We start from the raw sequence: 15,910 nt of genomic DNA on the forward strand, positions 1-15,910 counted from the left end.
TATTGATGAGGTTAACTACAAGAATATTTTTCTTATCTTGGTTACGAAGTATCAGCCTTTTTATTTATTGCTGGACTCGATTTACTAATATTTTACTTAGGATTTTTACTTCTTTGTTTTTGATTTATTTATGAGTAATACTGGTCTGATGATTTTGGTACAGAATTTACATTGGCATTGTAGAGTGAGTTGGGAATATGTCCTTTCTTTCTATTTTCCAGAGGAACCTATGAGAGAGTAGAATTTTCTATTCCTTGAAAGTTTAGATGTGCTTCTAAACTTTCTTAATGTTTCTGGACTTAAAAGTTTTCCTTTGATTAAAGATTTCATCAATATCTTTAGTAACTATAAGATACGTTTTCTATAGTTTAGAACTGACATTTTGCTGATGAACTGAACTCTTTATCATTATGCAGTGATCCTCTCCATCCTTCATAATATTTTTTGTTAGTCTATGTTATCTAATATTAATTTAGCTACACTAGCTTTCTTTCGGATAGTATTTGTCAGGTGTATAATTTTCCATACTTTTACTTTCAACCTTTCCAGATTCCTGTGTTTTGGGAGTACTTCTTGAAACAGTGCCTCAGATTTTTTAACATTCAATTTGACAACTTCTGATTTTTAACTGAGGCGTTTAGCTAATTTACATTATTGTGATAGTATATCTGGACTTATTTTTACTATCTTTTTGGGGGGGGAAAGTGTCACTTTTTAATATACTTCTTTTGGGTTGATTGGTGTTTGTTTTTTTATTGGCTTATGTCATTTCCCTCCTTCTATTGGTTCAAAAGATATATATGCATGTATGTTTGTACGTACATATATATGTGTCTTATTTGTATTATTTTAGTGAATACCATTGACTTTTTACCACACATATTTAACAAAGGCCAAAATTATTATACTAATTCACTTCTCACACAAGTGCAAAGGCATTAGGACACTTAAACTCCAGTCACCTCTTTTCTAATTTATTGTTCCCAGCATTTTAGTTCTGACCTTGTATTAAACCTATAAATTTTATATTATTATTGTCACCATGATTGTTTTCTACTGACAGTTTTGTTTAGATTCACCATATTTACCAATTTCTTCACTCACTATTCCGGTTTTCATTTCAGTTCTTGAGTCATGCTTCTTCTTTCTGAAGTATATCTTAGAAGTTCAGTTAGTCAAGTCTTCCAGTTGTAAAATCACTTTGTTTTAATCCGTATTTCACCCTCATTCTTTTTTTTTTTTCTTTTTAATATTTGGCTTGTAGTTAGAATCTGTTCTTACAAAGACGACATGAATCTTTACACAGCAAGATCTCAAAGTCTGGCAAGATGCCTGCACTGTGAGAGGTACGTAGGGACTGAGACTGTTCTCGAACCAGTAGAATCATCTCTACAAGCCCACACTCATCCTGGAGTATATTCTCAGACTAATTTTTCTTTTTCATCCTTAATTGCTTCAGTATTTACCTCTCAAAGATAGACATAAATGAAAAGAACAATAATAACATAGCAAACATATCAAAACACAATACCATGATCATATCTAAATTATTTTTAAAACCAGGAATCTGCTTTTTTTTTGACAAACATTATATGTTTTACTTATTGGAGGTATCTAAAGGTAGAGACAGAAAGTAAAATGTTGGCTACCAGTGGTGGAGGTAAGGGGGAAATAGGGAATTATTGTTTAGGGGTATAGAGTTCCAGGTTTGCAAGATGAAAAACTTCTCTCAGACTCATTTTTTCTGCACCCGGCAGCCTGTGGGATCGTCCCTGACCAGGGATTGAACTGCACCCCCTGCAGTGGAAATGTGGAGTCTTAACCACTGGACCACCAGGGAAGTCCCTCTTAAGATGGTGAGTATCCAATTCCCAAGTCTTTGAAGATATTATTCTACTATCCTTTAGCTTCCAATGTTGCCATTGAGAAATCTGCTAACGATGTGATTCCTTCTTTTGTGAGTAATGTTTTTTTAATAACTAGCTGCTTTTGAGATCTTTTGTTTTTAGTGTTCTGCAGTTTCACTACAATGTTTCTTGGTGTGGATTTCCTATTATTTATCCTGCTTTATATGTTATATTTCCTACATCTATGGAGTCATGTCTCTTTTCTGCTCTGGAAATTCTCAGCCATTACTCCTTCAAATTTGGCCTCTCCTTCCTTCTTCTTTGATGTTGTTTAAATGGATTTTTAGATCTTCTCAGTCTATCCTGCATATACCATATCTTTTTTCCTGTTTTTCATATCATATCACTCTGTGCTAATATGTCTGAGTAATTTCCTCAGATATGTCTTCCAAATCACCATATTTGGTTAATCATGATCTACGAGAATACTGGATGCTCTCTTATGGAGAACATCCTTATTTGTGCTTGGAGTGAAGGAACGCTACCCACCTGAGGCTGCTGTAGCCATTTGAGGGTCCTGATAACTATGGGACTCGCACGTGCAGCTTCTTCAACTTAGAGCTGAAGGCTTAGTCTCCCAATATTGCTTATGGGTCTGCTATACATATCTGGTCCTGGCACAACCATGCATTTCACATTTATTTACTGCTCACTGCCCCCTACTCTTATTTTAACACTTTAACACTCTTATTTTATTTCAGCCAAGCAACCCACGACAAAGTCTATTTTATCCAAGACAGAGGTGTTTTGAGAAGAAGGGTGTTTCAGAATATCTGGTCCATGGTATGCTGAGATACCATTTGAATTTTAAAAGCCTAAAGATGAGACTGTTAAATTTCACCATGTTTTTGGCATATTCCAAATTATTGAAGCAATTTTGAACCCTGATTTTCTTCCCAGCTTTGTTTGATTTAAAATTTGATGACAAGTTCAGATTTCTGTTTATCTAAATTCTCTTTTTTTTTTAATGTCATGGACATAGAATTGGAGAATTTCCATTAGAAAATGGCTTCCAGTCTGATATTGTCAGATTAAAGAAAGTTGGGCCGCTGTTGTTTAACCTTCTACGAATCCACTGAGCTGTGATGTTATACAGTCTAGATTGCTTCATCTTGCCCATAAACAGGTAATAAAATGTTTTGTCCAAAGCCTACTACAGTCTGTATACAGTTCCTACAGCAGTCTTCAGATCTACTTATGATAGTAACTGTTGAAAAACCCTTCCTTTGGAGTGATTATGCATGCTGAACCCTTGGTAGTTACCTATTTTGTTTCGGTTTAATAATCATGCGCAGAACTTTGCTAGAAGTCAACACCATCCCTCTTGGTCTCTAGATTCCTATATCAATCTTTCTCCCTATTTGAAGTGGGACCCTAACTCTAATTAGAGTCTTGTGGCATGACTTCTCGAAGATCACTGAATACGTCTCTGAGGTCATACCCAAATATCCTTTTGGTTCCCTGGGCAATAATTTCTTTTGATCTGGTAACTGGGACTAATTTTTTAGGTTGTTGGGTGTTCTTTCCATGTCTTTTCTTCCTATCGTGGACTTGTTTTCCCTCTTCGTGATGTTCTAACCTGACCAAATGGAAGCTCTTTCTGTGTGATGAAGATGAAGTAAACAGGAACCTGGTGGTTTTGCTTTCCCTTTGCCATCTGTTAGCATTACATATGCTCAGTTCCTTTTTTAAATTCATCTTCTTGATCCAAATCTGAATTTAAATTAAACTTTTTCTGTCTTTGGCATTCCAGTCTCAACCATTCTGAGTATTAGTCTCTCTTGCTGCTTGTTAAAAGTTCAGGTTAATCTTTTGGAAAATTTCCATTATCTTCTAACTTATACACAGGTGATTGGAAAATACTTGTACAGTGTTGGGGAGGAAGAAAATTTCCTCTACCCTTGTAAATTCTTTTGGCTGGTCTAAGAATTAAACTGACATGAGACACATTAACAGACGAAAATCAAACAAAAGTTTAATAATGTGTATATAAGGGAGAGACCCAGGAGAACTGAGTAACTTGCCAACATGGCCCAAACCCTCACCTTAAATATCATCTTTGGCTAAAGACAAAAAAGGATGTTTGAAGGTAGTGGTTTGGGACTTTATAGGGGAGAAGGCAAGTCACATGAAGATGGAAAAGCAAATGTTTGGTAAATAAGTGTTTGCTGGGCCAGGCAGAGACAGTGGACACAGAGTGAACTCTGCTCTCTAGGCCCTGCTGGGGTTTCCCCCACCATGCCTACTCCATATTCTTTGCAGATATGTCTGATGATAACTCTATCCTGGGAACAGCCCCTTTATCTAAATTGTTTAGGCAGCTAAGGGGGAGGTAAAAAGAAAGATTTCCTGAGTCTTCTGTTTCTTAAAAGTAAGGAGCCTAAATCAATCCTCATGCCAAAGAGACGTATTTTGAGGTGGCAAATTTTGCTCCCCTGCAGCAGTCACATTGCTCTCTCAGAGGCTTCCCTTTCCTTCCCATCCAGGATCTTCTCTGACCTAGGACTGTGCTCAACCGGCATTTTCAACAAATGAATCAATAGTGGAAGAACTGTCGTTTTAGAGCCTCCTGATTATTGAGTCCTTCTTTCCATGATCATATGCTGCATTTTGACATATGTTGACTTGTCTCATGATATATTTTTACTTCTTAACTCTTGCTTTGATGTTCTGTTTTGGGGGTGTGTAATAATTCAACCTGTAATTTAGACTAGAGTCAAAATGTATCTCCCACAACTTGATCCTACGCATAAACAGAGGCTTGACAATTATTTAATTCACAAATAAATGTATAAGCAGTATTTTGAATTTTTTGTAAAGAAGATGCTTTTTTGCCTAAAAATGTTAGTATTTCATAGATTTGTAGATATAAGCTGCAAGGTGAGCTTTGCCATATCTTTCATAATTAATTCCATTACTAGTTATGGCAGTAGGCATCTCAGTGGTTAGAACAGAGATCACAGCTTGGTTTGGATTCTGGCAGTATCAGCTGTGTGATCTTGGGTAGCTTAACCTCTTTGAGCCTCAGTTTCCTCATCTGTAAAATGGGGCTAATAATAGTACCCACTTCATAGAGTTGTTGGGATGATTCATTGAGATAATATATGTAAAGCACTGAGCACAAAGTGAGACACACAGGAAGAGCTCAACACATGGTAGCTATTATTTGCCTGCTCTGTGCCACTCATCATGTTGGCCCCTGGGGAGACGGAGGTGGAAAAGGAGTTCACAACTCAGTGGAGTCAAGAGTCACTGAAATGAGTAAATATAGCTTCATGTACAACGTGCTACAAGGGTATGGATGATGGAACAGTTAATTTTTTTTTAATAGTGTGGTTTTTTAAATAAATTATCTTATTTATTTATTTTTGGCTGCATTGCTGCGCATGGGCTTTCTCTAGTCGCAGCGAGCAGGGGCTACTCTTCCTTGTGGTGCGTGGGCTTCTCATCGTGGTGGCTTCTCTTGTTGCGGAGCTCGGGCTCTAGGTGTGCAGGCTTCCGTAGTTGTGGCACGCAGGCTCAGTAGTTGAGGCTCGTGGGCTTTAGAGCGCAGCCTCAGTAGTTGTGGTGCACGGGCTTAGTTGCTCCGTGGCATGTGGGATCTTCCTGGACCAGGGCTCGAACCCGTGTCCCCTGCGTTGGCAGGCGGATTCTTAACCGCTGCACCACCAGGGAAGCCCCAGAACAGTTAATTTTGCATAGGTAATCAGGGAAGACTGCTTCAAGGTGGTGACATCTGAATAGCCTGTTGGGCAGGGGGCTCAGTGGTTGGCTCAGAATTGCCACGCAGTAAATTTTTGGAGAATGGATTGTGCGGATGGCTCATAGGCCCAGGGATGCTGCCCAGCTGGCATCTGTGGACATGTGGTATCATGTATTTTTCATTTTTCTCCTATGTATATTTCCGTATACTATTGACTTTTTAAAATTTTTATTTATTTATTTATTTTGGCTGCCTTGGGTCTTCGTTGTTGCACGTGGGCTTTTCTCAAGTTGCGGTGAGCGAGGGCTACTCTTCGTTGTGGTGCACAGGCTTCTCACTGCGGTGGCTTCTCTTGTTGCAGAGCATGGGCTCTAGGCGCACAGGCTTCAGTAGTTGTGGCACGTGGGCTCAGTAGTTGTGGCTCGCGGGCTCTAGAGCACAGGCTCAGTAGTTGTGGCACACGGGCTTACTTGCTCCGCGGCATGTGGGATCTTCCTGGACCAGGGCTCAAACCCGTGTCTCCCGCATTGGTAGGCGGATTCTTAACCACTGTGCCACCAGGGAAGCCCTCCATATACTATAGCATTTAAGTCTCAGCCATGTTGCGTTTGTACTTGGCCTTTGTACTTATTGTTACTCATAATTCCATCAGAGCTTGTGTATAATCCTTGATTCAATAGTTACTAATATTTTCTTATTATTAAAAGACTCTAAGTCCTTTGAGGAAAGATGTGTTCACCAGAGTGTACCTGGAATGCAGTAGGTCCTTGGTAATATTCGATGAATGAATGAACTTCTTTGACTGCTGGCCCCACCACTGGCTATGGGATCTTGAGTGAGTCAGTTAACCCCTCAGTGCTCCCATCTGTAAAGTGGGTTAGCACATCTCACAGGGTTATTGTGAGGACTAAATGAGGTGATGTCCAGTGCCCGATCAGTAATAAGTGTGCATTAAACGGTGGTGACCATTGGCACCACTCAGTTCTGACTGGTATGCTGCTGAGTCTAGGAGATGTCCATAGACTGTGTGGCAGGGTGAAGTCTGGGGCCCTTTGCTGCACCAGCTGGCAGAGGAGAGGTTTCCAAACTCTTTCCTAATGCTGGGGTGAGACCTGTCAGGTAATAAGGAGTTTATACTTAAAATGACTGAAGGTGCCATTAGGAATGTGGATTGCCCCTGGGACTGCTCCCTGGCCTCCCACCCACCGCTGATTCCTCAGAGAGAGTGAATGGGGCATTGCTGACTTGAGGTGGGACCACAGGTGAGTCCCTTCCTCTTCTCCTGCCTTCTGAGCTTCACCGTGAAACAGAAGCTAATTAAGGCTTCTCGACTGTCAGTCACCAGGTGGAGAAGAGTCACAGGGAAGGTGACTCCCACCTGGAGCTCAGTGTATCTAAATAAAAAACTCTGGGGGGAAAAAAAAAACCTCTCTGGATTTAGAAACTCCAGACCCTAGGAGGCCTCTGGGGCCACAACTATGAATTAGAAGAAAAGATGAATTACCCATTTTCAAGGTTTTGGAGAGGAAAAAAAAATTAAATGTAAAAGACAGGTGTTTTCCAGTGTTCCAATACACCAGGTAAAGCTTATTGATGGCTTCCAGTGTGGGGTCTTCCAGGAAGTCATCCATGCATTTCATTCCCTTATTTATTCATTCACCCCCTCGCTGTTTGGTGAATGCTCCCTGAGCCTGAGATTGCTAATAAGTTGTAACTGAGGACTAAAGATCAGTCTTAGTCCCTGCTGCCTCTCTGGGCCTGCTCGGGGGTGTTGAAGGACTGCTAGTTTGAGGAGAGTTAAGGCCAGAGAAGGTAACATGGCCTTTGATGAATAAATTGTCCCCAAAGCTCTGAGAACAAGTCCATGAAGCAAGTCAGATGAAGCCCTTGAAATCTGAATGATGAGGTGGCTAACATCTTAGAAGAAGATGCTCCAGCTCCAGCCAGGGAGATTGTCCCAAACTCTGGATGGATTCCAGCAGCCCTGACAGAAGCAGATTTTACAGGGTGGTCACCAGTGGCCTCAGAGATTCACCTTTGCCACATCTCTGGGGCTTCTCATCCACATCCCATTCTTAAAACCCAAGACCTGCCCAACTCAGCTAGGCTTTGCCAGTCTGGAGGGCTTGGCAGGCCTGAGGCTGCCTTTGTGGTGGATTTAAATGGACAAGAGAGTCCTGCTGGGTACTGGTCCCACCTAGGTCTGGAGTGAGAAGCAGACAAGCCAGGGACTCAGTGCAGGAGGAAGACATCTCTGTTGCAGCCACCACCACCACACACACACACACACACAAACACACACACACACACACACACACACACGGTGCTCAGCACATAGCAAGTGCTCAGTAAATATTTGTTAAATGAATGAATAAGTACTTTGGTGGAAGAAGCCCGCAATACAGTGTGGGTCCAAAGGGAACTTAAGGAAGGCTTCCTGGAGGAAGTGACATTTGAATTGAGGTATGGAAAAAAGAGAGGAAGGAGTAGCCAGGCCAAGTAGGAAAGGATGAGAGTTCTTGGCAAAGGCCGAGGTGGTAGACTTCAGCCCAGGCGCCCTTGGAATGCTAGGAAATGAGGCTGGAGTAGTAAACTGAGGCCAGATGTTCAAAAACCTAGGCTTTGTGGCGGATAAGTTAGACAGAAAACAGTATTTGAATTTTAATGGGTGATAACCTTTATGCTCCCCTTCCTATTTTTTTGGCCTAGTGAGGTTTAATTGTCCTTAAAATGAAGAAATGGCCATAGCGGGCATTTAACCAGTGGTGGCTGAAAGCCTTATAAGATGGCTATTTTTGTCCCCAAGAGCTTTGGAGCTAGACGATCCAGGGTTGGAATTCCCAGTTCTGTCCTTTACAGGGCAAGCCCCTCTTCTCAGAATTCTGAAACAGGAAGCCAAGCACAATGTCCACCTCATAGGATTAAATGAGATAACCCATATAAGGTAGGGTTACTTTGCTTGCCCGAGAACCTGTCTTTCTCTCCGAGCCCTTCGGGGTCAGAGATCCAGCGGGAGTTACTGCCGGGTGCGGTGCCCAGCAGAGCTAGGCACACAACAGGTGCTCAGTAAATGAAACACAATGCCGCGACGAATTCTGGCGTCGCATTGTGAAACTGTGTGTGGCCCTCTGGGTTCCGATCTCTCCCCCAGGGCGCAAGTGAGCGCCTTCGGGGCGGGGCTGGGGTGTTTGGGTTCTTCCCCTCTTCCCCCAACCCCGCCCCTGGCTTCGCGGCGTGAAACTATTGGATGCCTGGAGACGGGTTGCTGGGGTCGGGTTGTGCGGAATACTAACTTTACACTCCGGGCTTAATGCTATAAGCCGGGGGCGCCGGGGAGCTAGGGGTTCTCGCCCCTGAGACCCCAAGACAGAACGCAACAGCTGGGGAGCAGCGCTGGGGGCCGGGCGCGGGCGGAGCCGGCTTTTCTGTCGGAGGACGTAGGCCCTCACGCAGCGCCTTTAAGGCTCCCATCCGAGCCGGCCCCGGAGCCGAGAGCGGCGCGGGCGCGGGCAGTGCTGCTGGACCTGAGCAGGAGCCCGGGGCCGAGGACAGGCGTCTAGATAGTGCGGCTGGTCCCAGGCGGCTGAGGTCAGGTGAGGTGAGCGCTGGTGGGGTGGGGCGGGCTGAGGCGGGGTGGGGGTGTGCACGTCTAGGAGGGAGTATCCGGGGGCTCCTCCAACGGCCCCGTGACCTACCTTCCACTTACCGAGTGCGGGCTGCCTGGCCTCCCTCCAAGCGGCACGAGGTGAAGAAGGGTCGGGAACATGCACCTCCCTTTTTACTCAGTTCCCCCGCCCTGGCATCAGCCCCTGCGCGCTTCCTTCCGGTGCCTGGATAGGTTTGACATTTCCGAATCCCTGGTCCCCCTACTTCCTGCTTTCCTAAGGCCGCGGACAAGGTGAGGATGGGTCGGGGACCTGCAACCTCTTTCTATTTGGCCTCCCCACTGCTTGCGCCATCATCAACCCGTGTGCGCTCCCCACCCAAGTGCCTGGGTGGTTTGGAGGCTCCTGCACCCCCATTTCTCCCACTTTCTGGGGAAGGGCTGCTGCTCGGCTGCCCTCCCAGCCGCAGTGGCTGCCCTCCCAGCCGCAGTCACCTGCCCCCGTCCTGCCCCCAGACATCCGCACCCCTCAAGACCTCTCCCAGCCCAAACCGACCTCCAGCAGCCTTTCAGCTCCCCTTTCCTCAGCCTGCCCCAATTCCCTTGCCCTTGCGCCCTCTCCTCCCCTCAGCTGGCGAGTCAGGATACTGGTCCAAACACCCTGACAGCCCGGAGCCGGCCGGCCAACAGCCGCAGCATCCCCTGCCCACTCCTACAAGGGCTTCCTGGCAGTCTTGGAAATGCAGATTGTGTAACGCCAGCTGCAGGGCAGAGCACGTGCGGGTTTGCACCCCTGAACCCGCAGAGGAGGGGAGGAGGCCAAGCTGACAGAGTGAGGTAGGGAGGGAGGAAGAGGGTGCCGGAGGGTGAAAAGGCTGTACTTCCAGGCCAATGTATGAGTCCTTTTTTGTGCCCCCGGGCCTAGCTGGTTAAGTAACAAAAGGTCCCTGCTGGGACCAGAGGCCAGCATTTGTCTCACCTCTCACCGGCTCAGAAATCCCTAATGGCTAACTACACCTGGCTGGGAGTTAAAAATAGTTTATTATTAATGATAGCAGACGTACAATAAGCAAATACAGGGTGCCAGGCCCTTTCCTAAGCACCTTAAAAAAACCTGCCTTATTCCTCTCAACAGCGCCATGAAGTAGGTGCCACCACTGTGCCCATTTCTTAGAGGAGGAATGTGAGGGGTTCAGATATGGTTCCCTCCCAGAACACACAGTGAGTCTGACCTCAAGGCCCCTATTCTGAACCACTGGACTTATTTTATTGTTACTAATAAATTCTTATCAACAATATTTTTAAAATATAGGAAGTTAAAAATTAGAGAAATTAATAACCTGTGTTCCTACCATCAGTTTATTTTTCTAAAATTAGGTTTTCAGGCCAGCAAGAAATCCTTGGTAGCCTCCTGAAGAATACTGATGCCCAGAGAGGAGAAGGGACTTGAGGCCACACAGCCTGACAGTGCCAGGACCGGGGTGCAAAACAGGTCCTGGGATAGTTACTTGGGTACTTCCTGGGTTCTCTGATGCTGCCTCAGCCTTTCAGCTAGGCCCCTGGAGACCCTGCCCCCTCCCCCTCTGCACTGTGACCTCCCCTTTCCTTCTCTGCTTCCTTTGCTCTAGCCCAGGCTAGTGAACACACATTCTTCCTGCTGCTGCCTTTGCTTAGGCTGTCCGCACCTCTGGGAATGCCCTTCATGGAATCTCTAATGTCTAAATTGTCAAAAGTCCAGAAATAACAGAAGTAAAACCGATGAATCACCAGAGTAGTAATTAGTAAAAATTTATTGCGCAAACACACCAACAAGACAGAACCCGGAGCACTCAAACCAAAACGATGGAATGAGGCTCAGGGATATATTATTATAAAGCAGCTTACATAGGGAGAAAGCAGTGACGGTTTATTCTTTACAGTGGTTGGTTATGGTGTTAGAATTTTCTTAAATAACAGGGAATTGGTTAATAGTTACCTCATGTCAACCTTGGGAAACAAGTTAAGGTTTTGCTTATGATTTTTAGGGACAAGCAAGAAATGACCCAGGTCAAGTTAGTCTTGCAAAATAAATTAAGCTTTGTTTGTATGACTGAACTGGTCTCATCTGCTCAGGGAATTTTTAAGGCTGGTCTCCATTTGTTTGTTTGTTTGTTTGTTTTGCGGTACACGGGCCTCTCACTGTTGTGGCCTCTCCCGTTGCGGACGCAGGCTCAGCGGCCATGGCTCGTGGGCCCAGCTGCTCCGCGGCATGTGGGATCTTCCCGGACCAGGGCACGAACTCGTGTCCCCTGCATTGGCAAGCGGACTCTCAACCATTGCGCCACCAGGGAAGCCCTCCATTTGTTTTTGATTTAACAAAATATTACCTACCCCTTAGCTCATCTGTCCCCTCCAAGAACACTACCCTGATTTTTCCCCTGCCCCCAACTAAAATTTGTTTCTTTCTCCCTTGGGATCCCATAGCTGGGACCCTACTACCTTCTACTCCCATGGTGGCGTTTGGAAAGTTCTGCAGCACGCATCTGTCTTGTCCTCTTGGGTGCAGTTGTCCTAGCAGGATCACGAGTGTTCCCCAAGACTCCTCTTCCACTTGCCTGGTGAAGCCCCAGGACAGAGAAAGAGGTCCATGGGGGATGGGTTGGTTTCTGAAGTAAGGATAAGCTCAGGATTTCTGAACCCTGCTACCCCAAACTCCCTTCATTGAGCTGCAGCCGATCAAAGAGAGAATGGCTCAGTGTGGTACCGAATGCTATAATTACATGTTTGTTTTTGTTTACAACCCAAAGGATTCCCACCAGAAAATCAGAGAGACTTGGGTCCAAATCCCATTTCTACCACTTGGTAGCTGTGTGGCCATGGGCCAGTTACCTAAACTCTGAGCCTCAGCTTCTGGTAATGGTACCTGCTTCAGAAGGCAGTGGTGAGATTTAGATAAAATAAAGCACAGGGCCCAGCATGTGGTAAGCACTCAATAAGTACCAGCTATTGTGAAGAGTGAGCACCACTTTGAATTACTGGAGAATTATTAACTCATTATTAAATAGCTCATACTCTGCTTAGAGGTGGGTCAAGGGAGTTCGGGCCGAGGAGAGTAAGCATTTTTTTTTCTTTTAATTTATTATTATTATTTTTTAAAGATTCTGTACTTTAATTTATTTTTTATTTATTTATTTTTGGCTGCACTGAGTCTTCGTTGCTGCACTTGAGCTTTCTCTAGCTGGGGCGAGCAGGGACTACTCTTTGTTGTGGTGCGTGGGCTTCTCATTGCGGTGGCTTCTCTTGTTGCGGAGCGTGAGCTCTAGGCGTGTGGGCTTCAGTAGTTGTGGCATGCGGGCTCAGTAGTTGTGGCTTGCCGGCTCTAGAGCTCAGGCTTAGTAGTTGTGGCGCACGGGCTTAGTTGCTCTGTGTCATGTGGGATCTTCCCAGACCAGGGCTCGAACCCGTGTCCTCTACATTGGCGGGCGGATTCTTAACCACTGCGCCACCAGGGAAGACCTCTTTTAATTTTTATAGGAGTATAGTTGATATACAATTTTTATTTTTGAGATAAATATATTTTGTACTCAGGAAGGCCGGTGAGAGTTTCTTCAACTCCAAACCATCCATTGCCTTTACAATGAGATAGAATTGCCTTTCTATTTGTTAGCTTTTTAAAAATTTATGAGCTACTAGTTCTGTGAGGATCTGCACACCTGGAATGAATGCGTGAATGCGATTTGTTCAATTGTAAGTGATTATGAAACAATGATAGGAGAAAAAAATCTTGCTCTTAGAGATGACCTTGGTTTTCATTGTGTGTTGGTTCAGGCCTATCTTGGGGGCAAGAGGTTCCATGCAAAAGTTATCTGGGTTTGGAGGGAAGGAAAGCAAGAGTGTTTTATCCTAGTACTCTAATGAACTGCTGAGAGTGGAAATCAACTTCCCTGTGTCGTGTTCTTTTCCAGCTCCTGGTTATTCTGATGACTAGATCAATTATTACAATGATGAGAGTTCAAAAGAAGAGGGCCAGGAATGCCCCCCTCAAAGCTGTGTTTGGAATATGCTGGGAAGCTAGTTATGCAAGTTGAAAAAAAATTTTTTACTTTAAAATTTCTCCTAAATTGATTCTTTGTTGGAATACATTAGGATCCCATTTGATAATTTAAGGACTGTTGAGTTTAGATATTTTAAGACATAACGTTTTGTAAGTTTCACAGTTCTATGGAATTTAGCAGACTTTAGGACTTTTCTTTATTTCTGTGACCCTGTAGGGACATAAACACTTACTGTACTATCCGTTACAGCGACCTTTAGCCACATGTGGCTATTTAAATTCAAATTAATTCAAATTAAATAAAATCAAAAATTCTGTTCTTCAGTCACACTAGCCACATTTCACATGCTCACGTGCCATGTGGCCAGCAGCTACCGTATTAAGGAGAGCAAATAGAGAACATTCCTGTCTTCACAGAAAGTCCTATGGGATAGCACTGTTTATATCTATAAGGCCATGGGAAAGCCACTTGATTACGGGGTTAAGTTCCCTTCTTTCTGGCAAGTCATCTGCAGGCCAAGAAATGGAGTGTGCAGAGGAAGTTTTACTGTCAAGGATGAGGATGTTAATAAATCCCCTTAGCCTCATTTTGGCTGAATGGCTCACTGGCTTTTAACACTGCCGGATTCAAAGGATGGGAGAGAGGGTGGAATCAGATGAAGTGTCTCTGGGCAGTGCATCTCCTGGCTGCATGTTATAACCTTCTAGAGAAGGTTAAAAAATACCCATGCCTGGGGCTTCACTGGTGGCGCAGTGGTTGAGAGTCCGCCTGCCGATTCAGGGGACACGGGTTCGTGCCCCGCCCCGGCCCGGGAATATCCCACATGCCACGGAGCGGCTGGGCCCGTGAGCCATGGCCGCTGAGCCTGCGCGTCTGGAGTCTGTGCTCCGCAACGGGAGGGGCCACAACAGAGAGAGGCCCGCGTACTGCCAAAAAAAAACAAAACAAACAAACAAAAAAAAACACCCATGCCTGGACTCTGCCCCAGGCCAGCTGAATCTGAATCTCTGAGGGTGGTCCCTGGAATCCGAGGAATCTGTATTTTTTTTAAAGCTCCCTGGGGGGTTCTGTTGTGCAGACCGGGTTGAGAACCACTGCCTTCAAGAGAACTGCCTTCTAGACTGTGCCCTTAAAAAAAAAAAATTCCTGAGCACTGGAAGAAAATATGTCAAGGTAGATTTGGTGAGTGGCTAAAAATGTTCCTCACTGATTAACTACAGTAATAAAGGTTGGAGTTGAGTGGGCTCACTTCCTGTAGAAGTGGTCTCCCCTGAGGGCAGCTTTCCCCCTAGGGAGCATTTGGCAGCATCTGGAGATATTTTTGCTTGTCACAACTTGAGGGCCTCGCCTGTGATACTGTTAATTACCCTCACAATGCATAGGAGATGCACAGCAAAGAATTAATCCGGCCCCAAAGACATAATTTTTGCAAACCAAAGTCCTCTCTGACCTTGGATGTAGTTGCCTCTTCAGAAGAGGTCAAGGGGGCTTCCCTGGTGGCGCAGTGGTTAAGAATCCGCCTGCCAATGCAGGGGACACGGGTTAGAGCCCTGGTCTGGGAAGATCCCACATGCCGGAGCAGCTAAGCCCGTGCACCACAACTACTGAGCCTGCGTGCCACAACTACCGAAGCCCATGTGCCTAGAGCCCATGCTCCGCAACAAGAGAAGCCACCGCAATGAGAAGCCCGCACACCGCAACAGAGTAGCCCCTGCTCGCCGCAGCTAGAGAAGGCCGGGGCGCAGCAACAAAGACCCAACGCAGCCAAAAAAAAAAGTTAGGGAGAGATTAAGATATCCTCCTAAACGGAACCCTCAGAAACCCTCTTGATCATATTTCCGGTTTTTCAATCCCAGAAGCTGTGTAGGGTGTTGCTGTCCGTGGTTGGACGCCTTTGGGGCTGTACCAGGGAAGCTGCTGATTCAGGGAAGCTGTACCTCCTGCTGAAGGTGTGGGCAGGTTCTTACTTACCCTGCTGCAGGTTGAGATCCTCTTCTTGTGAAGTAATTACCCAAAGTGACAGCAGCCTTTCTCCTAGGTGGTTTAAGCTGTGGCTTTTGGCTATTGGTATTGGGTGTTTGATCTGTGATATACCCAGAATAGGATTCAAGCTTGGACTTCCCTGGCGGTCCCGTGGTTAAAACTCTGCAATTCCACTGCAGGGGGCGCAGGTTCTATCCCTGGTCTGGGAAGTTCCACATGCTGCGTGGTACAGCTCCCCCCTCCCCCCCCCAAAAAAAAGATTATATGGAATAGAATTCAAGCCCTATATATGATGAAGTTTGGGAACTGAGCTATGGGTTACACTCTGGGAATATAAAGATAGCAGGCATCTGAACAAACCTGGGCACAGTGGCAGTGCAGGGTGATGGAGGTGTAGTGTTTCTGAACACAAGTTCGTGTGCCCGACACACAGAAAGGCCAAGCAAACCAAAACGTCAGATTTTGGAGCAGAGAAAGTTTATTGCAGGGCCAAGCAAGGAGAACAGGTGACTCATGCTCAAAAACCCCGAACTCCCTGGTGGTTTTGGGGGAGACCATTTTAAAGTCAAATTTGGGGTGCGGGCTGCAGTTTGTGAGTTTCTTCTGATTGGTTGGTGGTGAGGTAACAGGGTAGTGCTCCAGGAATCTTGCGCTCATCCTGAAGTTACCATCCTCCACC

The 15,910-nt window shown here is 45.3% G+C and overlaps 1 protein-coding gene across 5 annotated transcripts in view; it reads left to right on the forward strand.

Moving 5' to 3' along the window:
* Positions 1 to 2,889: 2,889 nt before the first annotated feature.
* The window catches only part of ABHD6 (abhydrolase domain containing 6, acylglycerol lipase), a 59,744-nt gene continuing 46,723 nt past the window's right edge, over positions 2,890 to 15,910 (forward strand). The window contains exon 1 of one of the 5 annotated variants that reach the window (XM_027121199.1): positions 2,890 to 3,033. The gene's annotated coding sequence lies outside the window, so the exon portion shown is untranslated. Of the gene's footprint in view, positions 3,034 to 8,872; positions 9,209 to 9,372; positions 9,509 to 15,910 lie in introns of those variants that run through there. The other 4 variants (XM_027121196.1, XM_027121197.1, XM_027121195.1 and 1 more) reach the window with 4 other exon arrangements.

Source organism: Aethalodelphis obliquidens, unplaced genomic scaffold (genome assembly GCF_003676395.1).
Source record: "Aethalodelphis obliquidens isolate GAN/ISIS:26980383/991018 unplaced genomic scaffold, ASM367639v1 scaffold22, whole genome shotgun sequence".
NCBI lineage: Eukaryota > Metazoa > Chordata > Mammalia > Artiodactyla > Delphinidae > Aethalodelphis > Aethalodelphis obliquidens.